Source organism: Haemaphysalis longicornis, unplaced genomic scaffold (assembly GCF_048455015.1).
Source record: "Haemaphysalis longicornis isolate Haplotype H1 unplaced genomic scaffold, Haemaphysalis longicornis Haplotype H1 scaffold_1, whole genome shotgun sequence".
Classification (NCBI taxonomy): domain Eukaryota; kingdom Metazoa; phylum Arthropoda; class Arachnida; order Ixodida; family Ixodidae; genus Haemaphysalis; species Haemaphysalis longicornis.
The window spans coordinates 146,383,564-146,400,591 of record NW_027526203.1 but is presented as its reverse complement, the minus strand read 5'-3'; the positions used below and the strand labels follow the sequence as shown (position 1 = coordinate 146,400,591).

At 46.7% G+C, this 17,028-nt stretch overlaps 1 protein-coding gene across 1 annotated transcript in view; it reads right to left on the bottom strand.

Annotated features, from left to right (window-relative positions):
- Positions 1-9,626, bottom strand: part of LOC144137793 (uncharacterized) — a 192,497-nt gene extending 182,871 nt beyond the window's left edge. Inside the window, exon 1 of the mRNA XM_077669782.1 lies at positions 9,517-9,626. The gene's annotated coding sequence lies outside the window, so the exon portion shown is untranslated. The remainder of the gene's footprint in view (positions 1-9,516) is intronic.
- Between the last annotated feature and the right edge of the window lie 7,402 nt (positions 9,627-17,028).

The following is a 17,028-nucleotide window of genomic DNA, read 5'->3' as shown; positions in this document are numbered from 1 at the left end:
GCTTCAATTTATTCAATTAAATCGTTACGACCATTGCAAGTACGGAACCCAATAAACCGACAGCGCATTCTTTAGCCGACAGTATGTTGCTCCGCGGGTATTTTTCTTCCCGTGTTTGGCCTGATGAAGCTGACAGTATATTCACGAGTACTTGAGTACTGCTTGCCTCAGGAGTGCAATACTTATCTGTGTTTATAAATACATACGCTTAATTTTGAGCTGTTACAGTAACAGTTTTATTAAAATTATTCTGACCCAAACACTTGAGTACTTTCTATGCGAAACTGCGGCCTCGACGACACTTCATTGTACACGGAGCTCGCACTCGATATGGTGAAAGTGGTTGCATGAACTATGTCAAAAAAATTTTTCTTCAAATGCCCCAATTTTTATTTTTAATAGTCCAGCAACTTTTGAAGACAATTTGTACCGTATTATTTTTGCTTTCATTAAGGTTGATAGAGCCTACAATTTCAACGTACTATATGGGTGCACTCAAATTTGTTCATACAAAAATACCCAGTTCGTACTTTATTGTGTTGCTCCGGTGCAACTGCCAGGTGCGGCACCACAACCCTTCGTTTTCTTTATGCAGGCCTGAAACTTTTGCAATGGACCCACTATGACACAAACTCGAATAATTCGTACCTCCCGATAATTAACAGAACACAAAGTTTTGATCCCCTTTTTTTCTTGGTCTCTTTAAAAGCCGCTTGATTCAAGCTTCGTGCTTCGGTAAATTCATACTTTTTTGCTTGTACACCCGGGAAATATCTCCGGTTTTACTCCCGCTAGTTGGAAATTTTCTTTTCTATATGGCTGCAGTGGTCAAAAAAAATTAATAATCGAAACATCCAGGCTTCACTGTTGGTAGGCGTAGGAGTATTGCCAGAGAACGCATTGCGTGTGTGTAGAAACATACAATTAACTGCCTGTTGACACGGTGGTTTAATGCTTCTGGACGGGCCATACTGGCATTTGCGCCTGCGGGCCTAGTATAAGCATCTGGGCTCTGTCGGTACGCCCTTCAGTTCTCTCTAAAGCAGTCCGGTTCACCTTACCAGCAGAGCCTATGTTTACCTCCGCGGGAAAACCGGCATACCACAACTTGAAATTCGAGAGACACGTAAATTCAAGGCTTGGTTTAAAACACGCAAGTTTAAACACTCTCTGGTTGGATTCGAAAACGAGATACAGTAGCGGGATACACAAACCAACGAATGATCTATGAATAGCAGCTGTCCTTGGTAAGTAACTGCTGAAGGTCGATGCTGCCATAGCATATATAAGGTCAATATACAACAAATTCCGTCTCATGTCGCGTATCACGCCGCATTCTCAAGGTCCAAAATAAATCACCCTCGCAAAGAAGGCTTTTTTTCCCGGGTGATGTTAGCATGATGCTAAGCCCTCTAAACTGAGCTCGTTGGAGCTTGAGACTGTTGCCGCCCCCTATCATAAGGTAAAAAGACATTGCAGCAACTGGCCTCCATCATTCCCCCTCCCAGCATACCATGCAGCATAGTTCTGGGTTGCTTCTGTCATTTCTTGCTTCCCCATCAATAGTAGTGTTGATGGCCTATGTTGATTTTGAGCAGGGTTCAGCATGGTGCTGTTCTTGTGGTGCTGTCTCACTCAGCTCAGTGCTTCTAAGCGAAAGCCTTAAGTGCTTCATCGTTCGAAACGCCGACGTCGTAGCCTGGAACACGAAATCACCGTCGCTTTAAAGAGCAAGTAACACTGAAATTCGGGTCGTTTGAACGCGGGTCTCCTGATAGGAGCCGAATATGGTTACCACCACGCCATCCCCGCGCGCTGCCAACGGTGGGAAAAAAGTTCGAATATCGCGTGCCGCGTTCACGTAAGGCCAGGTGAGCAGAACAAGGGCACCCCAGCCACACAGAACTCTGATTCTGCGGGGGAACTTGTGCCGAGTGTTCGCAGTCTGCTTGTTCGATGAATTCGCGCCAAAAGGCGGAGACAAAACACGCAAACACGATGTAAAGCAGTAAAGGATCCTGCAGAAGTAATGCACTCCAAAAGCCGAAGAAACGAGAGAGAAGAAAAGGACGTGATGGAGCAGTAGAAAGCTCTTTGGGTAAGCATCACCGGGCTTTCGCCATGAAGTACGTAAGCAGGCTTAAGTGCTTGGATAATTTTGGGGGGCTTTTCCGACTTCCGTTGAGGCAGACGAATGCCTAATGTTGCCGGGGCTACACACAACGAAAGAGCCAACGCCAGGAGCGTGAGCCTCCACTGCTACCTCACGCATGGTCCCGCGTATGGTCCATCAAGAGGAGGCCAATGAGACCGAGCCGAGTACCACCTCGGCAATACCGCTAACCATCGCGGTTACGTGCAAGGCTTTTCAAGAACCCAAGGAGCCGGAGAAGTATTAGACAGTGAGCATCAGCCCAGCAGCCCTTCCTCCGCATCTGCGGGCACAAGCCATGATAGCAGGACGTTACGTTTATGTTGCAAGCAACTCACATATGCCTTAAACAGATTCCATGTCTGCTCTCATCACAACGATCAGCCATTTCGCAATGCCTAAAAATGGCTCTGCATGCAAATGAAACTTAAAGGCCCTTTCTTAAGAGAAAGGTGTTTCAAACGCTGAGCTTTCTGCCTTGCAACCTAAGTCAAAGTCTAAACGCAGAAGGGCACAATCGGATAGATGTCGGCGTCATGACGCGAGGGACTCAGGCTCCATTTCGACCTCGGGAAGTGTTTTAAAGCAAAGCTTTACTAAACTCGTCGAGCGGTTTCGCCGTCGCTCGCAAGTCGACCTTCATTTGACCGCGGCTGCGCCAAACCCCCTTGCAGCACATCACGTGACTCGCCGGGCACGCTTTCAGCCCTCGGCACAAGTCCCCGTTTTCAGTCAGTTCTGCTGAAGTGAGCGGCGGCGGCTGCAGTGGGTGCGGCCGCTCAGCTGATAGGCAGCCGACCACCTCCGCAGCCTCCCTGCCCCGCAGCTTCTGGCACAGGCATGCGCCGCTGATCGGTCGGCATCCGGGCTGCGGCATTCATGCTTCCCCCTTCGTTCTTCGTGTGTCTGCGCTGCCAATTCTTGTCGAATACTGAGGAAGAGGGCCGCGGCTTTTCTGGTGGGGGCGAAAAGCAAAAACGCCTCCCGTGTGGTCGAGATTTCGGAGCACGTTAAAGACCCCATGTAGTCAAGATTAATCCGGGGGAGCCCTCCCCTGCGGTGCTCCTCATCGACTGTGTAGCTTCGGCGGGTTAAACCTCTTAATCAATCAAGCAAGACTGAGGAAGAGCGAGCCGTTAGGCTTAGAAAACGACGGAAGCGGCACCACAACCTTAAACAAAGGCAGGCTTCGTACGAATGGTATAACAAATATAGCTAAATCAAAGGTTAACCAAGTGAAACCAAGAATTCTCCAGACTAAGCCAAGCTTTTGCTTTGCATATCCAGGGTTAACTCAACTAAGCCGCATCCATTTTTTTTCTTCAGGTGCTTGATCTTCCTTCACTTTTCATCATCACCGTTTTGTTAAAAGCATTGTGCAAATTTGGCTGCCCTGCATTGTGTCATATTGCTACATCAAACGCCATCAGTGAGGCATACAAAGTTTGGCTTTAATAGAGGCAAAACAATATCAAGGCTATGTAGAGTACGCCCACGGCGTCCCTGTTTGTTATATTAACAGCAGAGCTGTTTAAGCTTGAGCTTGGTGAGTTGGCGTTAGCAAAAAAAATACCAAGCAAAAATTCCACCCCACGCAAGCCGCCCGGGACGAACTTCGCGCAGTGACTTTGGCAAAAAAGAGTTGCAGTGACATCTACGTTTAGGTTTTAAGATGTACGACGCGATAGCGTTACTCCGACCCCCACTGATCATTTTGGAATGGAGTTGCTGCCTTTACCATTTATGCTTTCCAAACGCCGAAGGTCTGTCAAGAGAGCAAGACAAGTTTCAATGGTTTTCAACCGCCCTGGCACAGAAAGTACAGAGGCCATCTACGCTTGTGTGGTTTAAGGTGTGGGCGTGAAAGGTTCCGGGTACTTGGTGTTATATCAGTTTCATCGAGCCCCAGATCCATCAGCTCGATACCTGCCCTCTGGAGCAGCTCACGCTGATCTTGAGGTGGCAAGATAGTCAAAGCTGCCTCCCATTTCTCTACACAATTAGAACATGTAATGTTTGAGTTGTTCTCCCCTGAGCCTCCCCTTCGACTATGCCAGGTTGTGTGGAAAAGGGTGCACTTTTTACGCATCCACACAGTTTCCAGCTGACGTCGGATATTTTCTACCTAACATCTTCCCCCACACCGATTTGCGAATACATAAATTGGTTTGCCTTTGCAGAGCTTGCGATTGCGAAGGAACGTTTGACATCCACCTGTGGTCCCAGCTTCGAATCCTGGACCAGGACGAATTTTTCTTCAACTGCGAAGTTTCTGGGGAAGCTGTATAGCTTTCATTTGTATGGCTGCATTCATGTGGATGTCAAACTTTCCTTCGCAGAAACTTACTCCACCTTGGGGATTTCCCCTAAATCTGGTCGACGAAAGCTTGCGATTGTATTGTACACCTCGCGAATGATCGCGTTCTCTGGCTTGGAAAGAAGAGAGGTTCTCCATTTGTTTTGGGGCGAGGAGTGTGGTAGTCGTGGTCGCAAGGAGCACTATATGTGAGTTGGCGTGCTTCTTCGTCAGCACCGTCAATACCTTTCAGACCCTCGTGGCCGGGTGTCCGTGTAATTTCAGCTTCCTTCATTATAGATTGGAGGATTTTTCGGAAGCGTTTAGGTATTCCGTGTGCAATGATGTTTGAAATGCTGTGGTGAGTCTCTAATAATGTTTGTGCTTCTATTTGGATTGCCGAGAGGGCGGGTCTAGTTTCCGCTTGTTTCGTTCCTGTGTGTGGGGGAGGCTCATGAAGTCCATTGCGACTATTGTTGCCTCAGTACTTTCGTACGCTCCAGCATCGGTGTATACTGTTCTGGTATGGCTTTGGTAATTTAATTGAAGGAATTTGATCTTCGCTTCTCTCCTGTCTATGCGTAAGTTTGGATCAAATGATTTGGGCTCGGAAAGGTTTTTGTGGATAGTAGCTGGATCGGTCTAACATGAAGGGTGTCTATCATTGTAGGGTTTAACGCGCCGACGCAACGCAGGCGATGATGCGCGCCGTAGTGGAGGGCTCCGGATTAATTTTGACCACCTGGGGATCTTTAACGTGCGCCGAAAACTCGTACACACGGGCGTTTTTGCTTATCGCCTCCATCAGAAAAGCGGCCGCCGCGGCCGGGAACCGAACTTCTACCTTGGATGCGATTACCCGTCCCGATATTATTTAACAGCTGCTTCCTTTGCGCTAAGAGAGTGCTTTCCCTGATGTTTTAAAGGTTTTTTTAATATAAGACCCAATTTTAGGACATTTCTGGTGACCGTGAAAATTGGTAGGTTGAGGGCTGCCTTATATGTCTCCCGATGAAAGCTTTAATTTTGTTTTCTTCGGTGACGGTAAGCTTCCGCGCCAGCACGAGTCTTATTGTTTCCACTTTCACTCCTGCTGTTCCCCTGATTAGGCACTTTATTTTACAATGTGGCACAATTTGTTAAATATTTTCTGCATTTCGGCGATTGTAAGCACGGTTCTGCCGCTTCTCATTAGAGCCATGCCGAGGAGCCTCGCGTGGGTGTTCTCGGTGGTGACATCCTGAAATCTTTTTGGGTGTTTTTATCTTGGCCGCGTGGTGCCATCACTCGTTCCCTCCACACACATTGCGGTTGTGACTGAACCGCGGAATATTTGAAACGTAAATTTAAAAATTGTGCAATTAGGCGCTATAAACTTGGTTTTATTTTTTACTAGGAGACACTATAGTTCTTTCTTCTCATAATCTATACCACCCTTGCTTTTTCAGACATTGGCCATAATCTTTTGCCCCCCTCTTTAGTTAGGTGACACAAGTTTTGGTGTCGACATTAGTTGCGATGGGACAGACGCTTTGGTGTGATGGCGGTATGACGGTACGGCTGGCAGCGGTCTGCCGAGCATTTTACCACTCACAGAACGCAGAACGAACTTAGCTGCGCAGGCACAACGCCTACTCTATTAACGGATATTCGCATTCGTCTCGACGACACTATCATTGTCCTCCTTTCCACAGGTCAATTGGTGATGCGCGTATTTCAGATTCACGTGAGCCCTCGCCTTCGCCGGCCTCAGTCATAGCTAGCGGTTGGCAGCAATGACGTATTTCCGCGGACGCTTGATGAGCACGGCTGATAGCCGATACCTAGCAGGCACGGGAAAATCGAAAAATGAGCCAAATAACGCTATCGCGTTAAAAAATACCCAGCGCGCGTGACCGTGTGCCTCGTGAGCAGCGCCCGGCGTCGTCTAGGCTTGCGCGTGGCCTTGCACAACGTGAGGAGGTCCCGTCTTCGTCGCAGTCGTCTTCGGCGCAACGGACCCGTGGCGTGCCAGTCGCTACTTAGCCAACACGTAATAGCCGAAATTGTCACCAAAAAAAAATTAAACGCGCTGACAAAAAGTAGCGTATTTGTTGTCAACGTGTACAGTCCACCCCGACAAAAAAGCCCTCAGTTCGCCGAGTTGTTCCACGGCGTAGCATAGGGGCTCTAAATAAAGGGCAAAAAGAAGAGGGACAAAGAACATTCTTGCTTAACCCAAGATTGTATTGCCACAGACCTCGACAGCGCCCCATTAACAATTAGTCAAGTCGAACAGCCGTCATAACAAAGACGTGTGCCATTCGAAACAACTGAACCAATGTCCACGCGCTCAAGGAGTGAAAACAGCAACGAGTGGCGCACTTGAGGGAAAGCCTATGAAGGGTAAATATGAAGTAGAAAGAACTGCTCGGAAGTGTCAGAACAAAACTCCGGGGCTGCACGAACAATGGGCAGATTGGTCTGTATTGAACGTAAGCGCAAGCCACATGTTTGGGGAGGGCCTGTTAGCATAGTAATTGCAAACTGCAGAAGTCGGCTGGACAGAACCTTCGCAAAAATCTTGTAGTCTACATTAGAGAGTGTGGTCGGCCTGTAACCATCAACTGAAAGCCGTTTTTTTTTTTCTGTACACTTCGGAATTAAGACAATGTGACTTTGGGTGGATGGCCGGGGAAGAGAATTTATATCAATGGCATAAGCAAACTTGTTTATGAGAACGGGGCACAAAAGAGACTTACAAGCTTTGTAAAATTATCCTAACATTCTGCCACAGCCAGGTCTCTTGGAAACGGGAATCTGATCGACAGCATTTTCTACCTCGTTAAAGGTAATAGAGCCACTTATGCATGCACAATCCTAATCTGAGAGAGGCGTAATAAGAGACACAAAGCGGTGCACAGCATCGCTGTTAAGGCTGCCAGAAGTAGATGCCGCACCAAAATTTGCGGGATAGCACAGTTGTGTAATATCATAATTTGAGCAATATTACACAACTATGCTATCTCCGCACGTAGCCAGCGCTGAACGAAAGTTGCCGTTCTTACTGTTCCTTCCTTCGAAGCATATGCACACTTGGGGGATTGGAGAGGAATCGCGAGCTTTGGGGAGTAATTTACCCGCTTCGCAACATTTACAAAAATGAAGTGGAAACGTAAAAAGTTGTAGAATAGAGCGTGACCCGTGACACGTGAACGTGACTGCACGTGAGTATAACAGGTGAACACCGGCCACGCAGAACCCTGATTCTAGGGATGCTCTGGTCTGCTAGTCGGCTTGCTAACGTAATCCGCGCCGCAAGACTAAGAAACTAAAGCGAAGAAAGACACGCGTACAGGCCGCAGCGGAAAAGAAGACGTTAGAAGTAATTCGCGCCGAAAAAAAAAACAAAGAAATGAAACCGAAGAATGAGATGAAAATGCTATGTAGCAGTAAACAAGTTGTTTGGAAGCACTCCCAGGCTTGCGCCTTCGGAGAAAGTAAGCAATCTTAAGTTCCCCAACGATGTATTTTTTTTTTTGTTACATTTAAGTGCTGTTCTCTAAAATGCTGTATATACGTTTTGGACGGTTCAATTGCCCTTTTAATTTTCCTGCGACCATCAAGTGCTGTACCTGAAAATTCGATTGATAGTTTTTCTTCGGCCTTGTCGGGCTCGCTTCACAATACCGCAACGCAAAGTAATACGTTAAAAGAAACATTCTGATAATTAGTATTTTAAGGGTATCATATCCAATTATAATTGGTGTTGCCGTGAAATAATTATTTTTCTGGCTTCGAAGACATGAAAGTAGCAAAACACTGATATCTGACCCCCGAGCTGACTCTATAAAGTGTGCGAAAATAGGCGATCATCGTCGATGGCGGTACCCAAGTCTTCCGAACCACATCGGCGTTCACATTACCCGAAAGCGGGTTCAGAAAATTTTATTCATTTTGCTCTTGGCAGAACCTACCACCACATCAAGAACAAAACGCATATTGGAAGCGAATAGAATATTGTGGTAGGAGCTTTGTCACTACGAATTTCATTGCACTCCAGTTTTGCGACTTAGCCACGAAAAATCACAGCGTGAGTATGGGGACTTGCTCGCACTGACATTCAACTATCAACCACTGATTCAACGGACTGCGTCCTGTCCACTTTTTTGTGTTCTATAACGCCAATATGCAGAAGAAAAAAGTCATCCGCAAGCGTAATATTGACACTTGAGCGGATCTTGATCGCATCCAATATGAACCAAACTGAAACGGGAGCAAATTACTGCTGCGCATGAATCACAATGCCTTGACGTTTTATCACAGTACCTTGACGTTTTACTATCTTCCCTATTATACCGGCGTGAAGTAGGCAATATTTTTGTATTTGAATGGCAGCTTCCAGGTAACCCTCTCGACTTAACGCTCAGTTTATATTGTTATCCATTGAATGCAGCTTCAATTTGCAGATCGCACATAGAATTGCTTTGTAATAAAATATCGTTTACGTAACCGATGTCATAGAAAAGAGAAATTGCCAGTTTTATGTTCTTTTAAATACTTCTGGAGGTGTATCACTATATATTCTACCCCATATATTAAGCTGGAATGATACGAAGGAACTCCACGTTCTCCGCAGTTCACAAAAGAATAAACAAATTAGACATTGTTTAAGACGAGATAGATTAGCGGATGACAGACGGTACCTAAATATTTAGGCCGGACCCAAACAACTCCACAATGAATCGACTGATAGATGCTTCTTAGCGAGGCTACTGATCTCCGATACGATTTAAAGATTGATATAACCAGAGCAGTTTTATCAAGCACTTGAGATAACTTGAACAAAATTATTTTTACACGCAAAATGCAGTCCGGAACAGCGGGCGACTAAAGATTTCAATGCAGCTTCCACGCGGCCTTTGACTCGCAAAACGTGCGTTTACACAAGCGCCGTAGAGTGAGGGATGCCGTTCCCGGCCGAACGGCATGTGCTCACGCACTCCGGCGGCCGCCTCGAGCGTGCTGCTGGCATTGAGAGCCAACAGCAAGCGACGCTGGCAGAAAAGCGCGTGGCGGGCACGCTCACCTCTGTCAACCGGATCCAGCGGCGGCTGCGGCGAAGCGACAACGAGGCTCGGCAGGGACCACACAGGCGACCATCGCCGGCGAGCGCGGAGACGTCCAATGCGGCTCGCGATCAATAGCGGAGCTGAAGCCGAGCGCGGCCGAGGCGCCACTGCCCGGCCGCTACTCTTCCCACCAGCGATGACGCCTGCTTCGCCCTCTCCGACCGTTTCGGAATTCCCGCCTGCCTCACTGGGGGTCTCAGTCCCGGCGGTTTAGTTCAGGCACGCTGCGAAAGCTCTTTCGGATTTGCGTCAAGCGGCGCGCGTGTGGGAGATTGCGGCGCCGAGTAAAAAAAGCCGATGCACGACGGACGGATATGCGAAATGCGGCCCTCGGGAGACCCGCTCATGCGTTCACGCAACCCCGCCTGTGTTTAGTAGAACACCGCGTTGCACGAGGAGCTCGAAGCGCGAGGTCCCACTGAGAATAAAAAGCATATTATATGTTTATACTTCCCGTGGTTGTTCTCCTGTTCAAGTGAACCTTTCTTCACGGTCTTCCTTTATCCAACCCACGTATCAATCCCTGGGTAGGCATTTCCTTCCGGACGCCGGCCAATGGCCCAGGTTTTTTTTTTTTTTTTGAACAGTAACGGTTGTAGTCACTAGGAAAACAAGCACGAGAGGGGAGAAAGGGGAAAACAATACAATCGCTCCGCTGCCTTCAGGTCTCGGCGATGGAAAACCATTCCCTTGCGTTTCCCCAACGTGGAAGAAATGAGCAATTAAAGGAACGACACTGACAGCGCTGTGATGTTTTCTACGTGAAAGGAAACAGCGACAATATCGTCGGGCAGTTTAGCAATCAATGCTTGAAAGGCAAGTCCGTGTCAAAGGTCGCAGCATACTCTCTGAAAAATACGAACTTTTTTCCGCATTATAAGCACTGGCCTCAAAAAAATATATACATCTTCACCCTTATAGCACAAGTTTATTCTCACCAGAAGCGCTAAAACCGAATCAGCCGCAATTCGTTAAGCGCAATTGTAGGATCTACCAAAGTTAGACGAAAACTCGTCTGGCGAGGAAATAACATTTCCGAAACAAACTGACACTCCCCTAAAATGAGAACAAGAGGTACAGAGAAATGACGTTTCGGTGTCCGCAAGGGTCCCTTGTTCCCATATGAATTGACAAGCGGCTCGGCCGTTGATCATCGTTGCAAAGCGCGTGCGCATGCAGTAGGCATGGGCCCACGTGTCCGAATAAGATCATGTCCATGAATACAGCATACGGATACGCTTTTCAACGATCAAAACATGTATAACTACGGCCGAGCCGCTTGTCGTTTCATATGGGACAAGAGCCCGTGCGGACCCCGAAACGTCATTTCTCTGTACCTCTTGTTCTCATTTTAGGGGAGTGTCAGTGTGTGTCGGCGAAATTGTAGGATGTCATTTAGAACAACACTCGTCGTGACTTCCCGACTACAGGTCGTCTCCATCGAACGCTGTGGGGAATTGTTTGGTGATGAGCCAGGGTTTTCCACGAACTAAGACGCCGCTAACAAGAGCGGAGTCAAGGGGCATTCCAACAAAAAAGCAACCCAGGGACAGCGGACTTTGTTTTGCATCTTAGGCAATCCTTTCCTCGCTTCCCACACTGCAGATGTCCACGCGTCTGCCTTCTTTGTGCAGACTACCGCCGTTTTAAGTAGCATGTACACAAGGGCAGCACCGCGTGATGTGTGTGTGTGTGTGTGCGTGCGTGCGTGCGTGCGTGCGTGCGTGCGTGCGTGCGTGCGTGCATGCGTGCGTGCGCGCGTGTGTGCGGGTCCGTGTGTGAGGGCGCTTCGCCTCTAACCCTTCCTTTAGGTTACAGCCTGACTACCCCTACTTTTTCGCACTCTCTGGTTGTTGCTGCGTCTACAGGCGTACAAATAAACCGATCTTGAAGCGAACCCCGCTCAGTTCGCATCGTTAACTGGGAGTCGGACAAATATGGATATGACAGCTGCGTTGGCGTCCGCAAGTCAGGTATGTTTTTTGATATCGTGAAGGCATTCCCCAATGGAGATGTTGCACTCCACCACACGTTGTGCACGCTGGTGGTGGTTCTATCTTTCGTTTGGAAAGACGATGTCTACATAAGGTACTACCTGTTAGTCTGTGCTTGTCTTAGTAACACGGCTCGCTGTCTGTCAAATTTGGGGTGAGCACGGCGTACTTCCGTTCTGTGTGGTTTATTATGTTGTAGTACATTGTTCGTTGTGCCGCGTTCATTGACCCACCCCAGGGGCATGTTTAGTGCCTACATTCTGAACTCATGGGCGAGCGTGTCCGTCTGGATGTTGCCGCACACCTCAGCGTAGCCAGGAGTTGAAATTATATCGTCGTGAGTATTTATTAAATCAGCTGTATCCTTATTCATGTCGTTGGGTATGATTTCCTGGCATGATTTCTCGAAATATGACAAAATGATTACCGCAAGTTCTGTGACCTGGGTGTATGCGGGTGGAAGGTGTCATGATATCTCGGGAAGCAGCATGTCGTAAAATGCCGGCTTTGTTTATTTTAGCCCCGCTATTGTTATTACTATCAATATTGTTATATTTATTTATTATTATTACTATTCAAGATACCCCTAAAGGCCCTCAATGATAGGCCACATAGGGGGTGGGCAACACAGTACAACAAACCGCAATCCACTACAGTCAAAGAAGTGCATTATAATTTAAAAGAAATATACAAACAGGTCCTGAGCCAAAAATACAAGTTTGAGCGTGGCTAAAATAAAAAGCAGTACACAGCTGGTGCATGATAAGGACCCTAGTTTCGAAAATAACGCTCACACGCACGCAAAAAAAAACGTTTTTTAGTTCGGTTAAGACCAATGTCGGCGCTTATATTCTTCAAATACACGGTATCAGTAATAACTCAATATCAGGCGGCAGGAAATTCCAATTAACACATCTACGTGGTATGAATAATTTTATCTATAAATGTGTCACTTTACAGGCTTTACCTCGGAGGCATAGTTATAAATATGTCTCCGCTTCGGGGAATTCCCGTTGGGGAATTCCCGTTTCCCGAATTCCCGTGGTCATGTCAGGAATGCAGCTCCCTGTTCATGGCTACGATGATGTGCTTGCCTCTGCTGTAACTAATGTCTACATAGTACATTGCTTGGCTTGCTGCCGATATCTGCTGCCGATATCTGCTGCCGATACCAACACAACTCCCCGTCTCCTCTCCCCGTTCCTTTCGGCGTCCATGTTCCTGGAAAAGGGGCAAAGTACCTTGAACATCTCGAGTATGGCTGTTTCATTTGGCTGTTTCATTTTCTGTGCCTCGTTGCGAAGTGTAGGGTCGAAAGTGATTACGCTGAGGACGTTCCTGGCTTGATTTTTTGATCGGAATGTAATAAACTGATCGCATTGATCGTATTGTGGGTACCTGTTTTCAGGAGGCCCCTGGTCCTTGTTGTGAATCGTCCTCCTAAAGTAACCTTAGGTGCCTTTCTAATGAGCGCCACCAGCTTGAGTTTGTCTGCTTGTGATGGGTTTAAGTACGGAAGATGGCATTTAATCCTTCAAATTATCAAGGTCTTTCTTAGCCTTAAGGCTTCCTGCTCCTTAAGTCCAGTAACACGGTTTCTAATTTTTTTATCATGTGATCTGTCACTCTGGTTTAAAAAATGCTGAGTTGTAATTTGAGACATTCCGTCTTCTGGACGAAGAGCCGTAAGGCCCGAACCTCTGCTATTTGTGGAATGCGAATATCCCCAAAATCGGATCAACTTGATCTCGCGGTTTTCTATTGGTGTGTTCATTACGAGTGGACTTCTGATTTGCAGGGGTGCAATAGAGGTCATTTTGGCCACTCTTCAATTGTGTTTAGTGTTGCTGCAGGCTGTTTTCAATGAGTCCTAAAAACCTTTGGTTATCCTGATGTTATATCCTCCACATGAAGGGTGTACTTCATGAGCGAGTCTTTTATTCAATTGTCTGTTGACTCCACACATTGCTAGAATAAAAAGTGTGGTTCACAGTGCTAATCCCGATGGGGTGCCTCTACTTGTGCCCTTTGCATTGTGTGATAAGTCGGCTCGGCAAAATTTTCACAGCCTTAAGTTCATTTCTGTGTTGATCTGTAACCAGAGGGAGCGATAGAGGAGCAGAGGATGATTGAGCCGAGGCAACGCATGGAATTACTTCGGAACGCTAGCCAGTTTGTCATGAAGATAACTTGAAACGCGGCAGCACCAGCTGCCACTGACTAAAGAATTTCTTCTCTCCCGCGACTGCGCGTACGCGTTTAAAATCCAGGAACCAGTGCTGGCGGCAAAGAGGCAGGAACTGAAAGTACGGCAGCGAAAGGTCGGTACTGATGGGAAAAAAATTCACGCATCTCCACGAAGTGAATCATGACGAGTGGGAGAAGCACTGGGGATCGTTCTTACCGTAAATCACCCGTGGTATTGCCCACTGGCGCATGTAAATGAGTGACAATGCGTGTGTACAGTATGTACAATTCCAATCCAATACAATTCAATTTATTCCAATCCAATCCAAATCCAATCCAATCAAATCCAATGCTCCTCGCGCATGCGCACCACTGTGTACACGGACGCCAAGAGACAAGCCACGGACAAAGCGAGGTTCTAAGGTGCTTAGCCCCTAAGAGAATGACAGGAAGCAAATGCCGATGCTAAAGAGAGCAAACGTGGCCTCTAAGACGGTTAGAGCGCTAAGCACGGTTCGCGAGGTCTGAGAGGGACGGAGGAGAAACGTCGCGTCGCGGACTTATGTATCCGAGGCCGGACAATGGCGTGCGCTCTAGTAAAGTCTCAAGTTCGCGAAAGACAGGGACTATAAGCTTACGCGTTCTTAAAGATCCACCAAATCTATCTACAAATAAGTATTTATTGCCTGGTGTGTGCGGTCCAAGGGTAATTCGGAACGTGCGGTCTTTGAAAAAATCATCACGTAATCAAACATACGTTCGCAGCTGTTGGTTCTTCCCAGCTCCTCAATCATCCCGTCACGTGCAACACCGTCGAATCTTTTGTTAAGGTCCAGCGCTAAGATCGCCCTATTTTGAGCTGCGTCTGGACTGCCGGTGACATCCTCTTTGAGCTGTGGGGCGGTGTCTTGGGTTGAAATATGTTCTCTAAAGCCAATCATCGGGAATAGTGGCCACTTTTTTTGCATTTAGATATAGTTATAACCGTCTCAGGATGATGCGTCCTAATAATTTACCGTAACGTAACATTGCACAGATAGGTCTTAGATTTCTAATCTCTGTAGGTTTGTAAGTTTGGCGACGAAAGTATAAATATAGCGTCATCCCACTCCTGTGGTAATGATCCTCTTTCAGAAATTTTATTCCTTCCCTGTAAGAGAAAGTCATAATTTCCTTCCCTTAGACTGCGACTAATTATGCTTTCACTTAGGCTTGATCCCAGTTGAGTGCCTGTTAGCTTCTGCAATGGCTTCATTGAGCTCTTCGCCGCTGATGGCTGGGTTAGAAAGCAAGTGTTGTTTGTCTTGCCGTTCTAGTAACTGTAGGCTGGATAATCCGTTTTGCGCATAGACATTTGATAGCTCGCCTAGCGGGTACCCTACCTTTTCATAGTTAGCTGCCAAGGTGTCTTAAGGTTTTAGCTAGGGGTGTGCGAATATCGAAATTTTCGAATACGAATCGAATACGGATATCTAGCTTGGAGTATCGAATCGAATGTCGAATAATCAAGGGGGGACCTGCCTTTCGAAATCAACTTTTTTATTGCTTTGTGAATTTTGATGAAAATTGGCACAGCAACTGGAAATGCTGGAATACACATAAAAATGTCAAAGTAATATTTTAAAAACTTTTCTTTATAAAATTTTCTTTCTGTTCACCTTGTACCGAGCTTGATCGGCTCATAAAACATGATATAAAACTTGTTCGAAGTGCTTTGCATTCCTAAATGAATGGACGAGGTCATGACAGTCTTAGATTATTTATATTACTACACAATGTTTTTTTTGGTTTTCAGTTTTTTAGAGGTGAATGTACAACAGGCATATGGACCATAAACGACTATTTGAATAAGAAGTTCACAAAACGTAAACCTGAAAAACAAAGCGTGCCACGACCTGAACTGTTCATCAAGGAATGAAAAGCAAGAATGGAATCAAAATAGACCTAGCGGTCACGAAGGAATCACTGGAGCAAGCGGCTTAGGTGGCCAAAAAAACTTTTCTGAGAAAAAGGCTTCCGAAGTTCCAACATAGATTTCATTCGTCAAAAGTCGCTAGGGTTGTAGCTTTTCATGCCCTTTTAAACAAGGACCTTCTGGAATGCCTTGCCTGGAAATTAGATTGCCTTTTGTAGGTAATTTCTTTCCGTAAAACATCATTGTCAGCTCCTCTGTGAAGAGTACATAGCCGAGTTTGCGGACCAAACGGAGGGAGATGGCTTTCAATGCAAAGTAGGTTAGCTGGTTGCCTGTATTGCACTGGACAACTTCCCTTTGCAGTATTGTGGCCATGGCAACAGGTGAAGCACTCTTTATTTACTTAAAATTGAGAAATAAGTTTTGACTTCTTTTATGCTTTACAACCTTGCCTGCACCAGCAACTTCCTACTCATACGTGCAGGTGTTCATTGCCAAAAGTTTACATATCATAAGGATACCAATGAGCTACTTTGAAGCTTGGTATAATATTCTGCATAATGCAAACTCCAATACATGAACGTTTTTTTAGTACTCTTGAAATTCAGGGCATCCAATATTTCGCGCAGCACAGCCAATATGCACCAAACTATACATGTATGCATTGGTATTAATAATTTCCCTAAAAAATTCAATTTGTTAAATGCTACGACAGTAAGGTACATTTTTAACGCCGTCAGCACGTTTTATTCCTAACTCAGACCTGTTTGCATGATTACTCGAAGTACGCGCGAAACGTTGCGCAAGAAAGCGATATGGCTCGCCCGCATCGCGGCGCCCTTACATTGCAACATGTTATACTTTGATTATCCCTGACATGGCCAGTCAGGTCGCTCTTAAGACTAAATATAACGTCACAGGCATTAATTACAACTACTGGCATTCAATTGTACCCGGTGGCGCAGTCAGGCGATGCTCCAACGCGCAGCGGCTACGCCGTGCGCGCCGCAGCTTTTGACGCGTCGGCCATTTCTTCCCCAAGGCTAGCAAGCCTACTGTAAAATAGCAATAACTAAGCGTGTAAGCATCGCAAATCAGACGAAACGTTCACTTCGCTAACCGCTATCACAAGCGCGCACGCCGCGTTTCACCCTCAGGGGTAAAGGTACGCGCACCACGAATCGTTCGATGACCTCCGCCTTTCGATTGATTGATTGCAGGGTTTAACGCGCCGACGCAACGCAGGCGATGAGGCGAGCCGTACTGGAGGGCTCCGGATTAATTTTGACCCCCTGGGGATCTTTAACGTGCGCCGAGTTTTCGTACACACGGGGTTCTTGCTCTTCGCCTCCATCATAAAAGCGGCCGCCGAG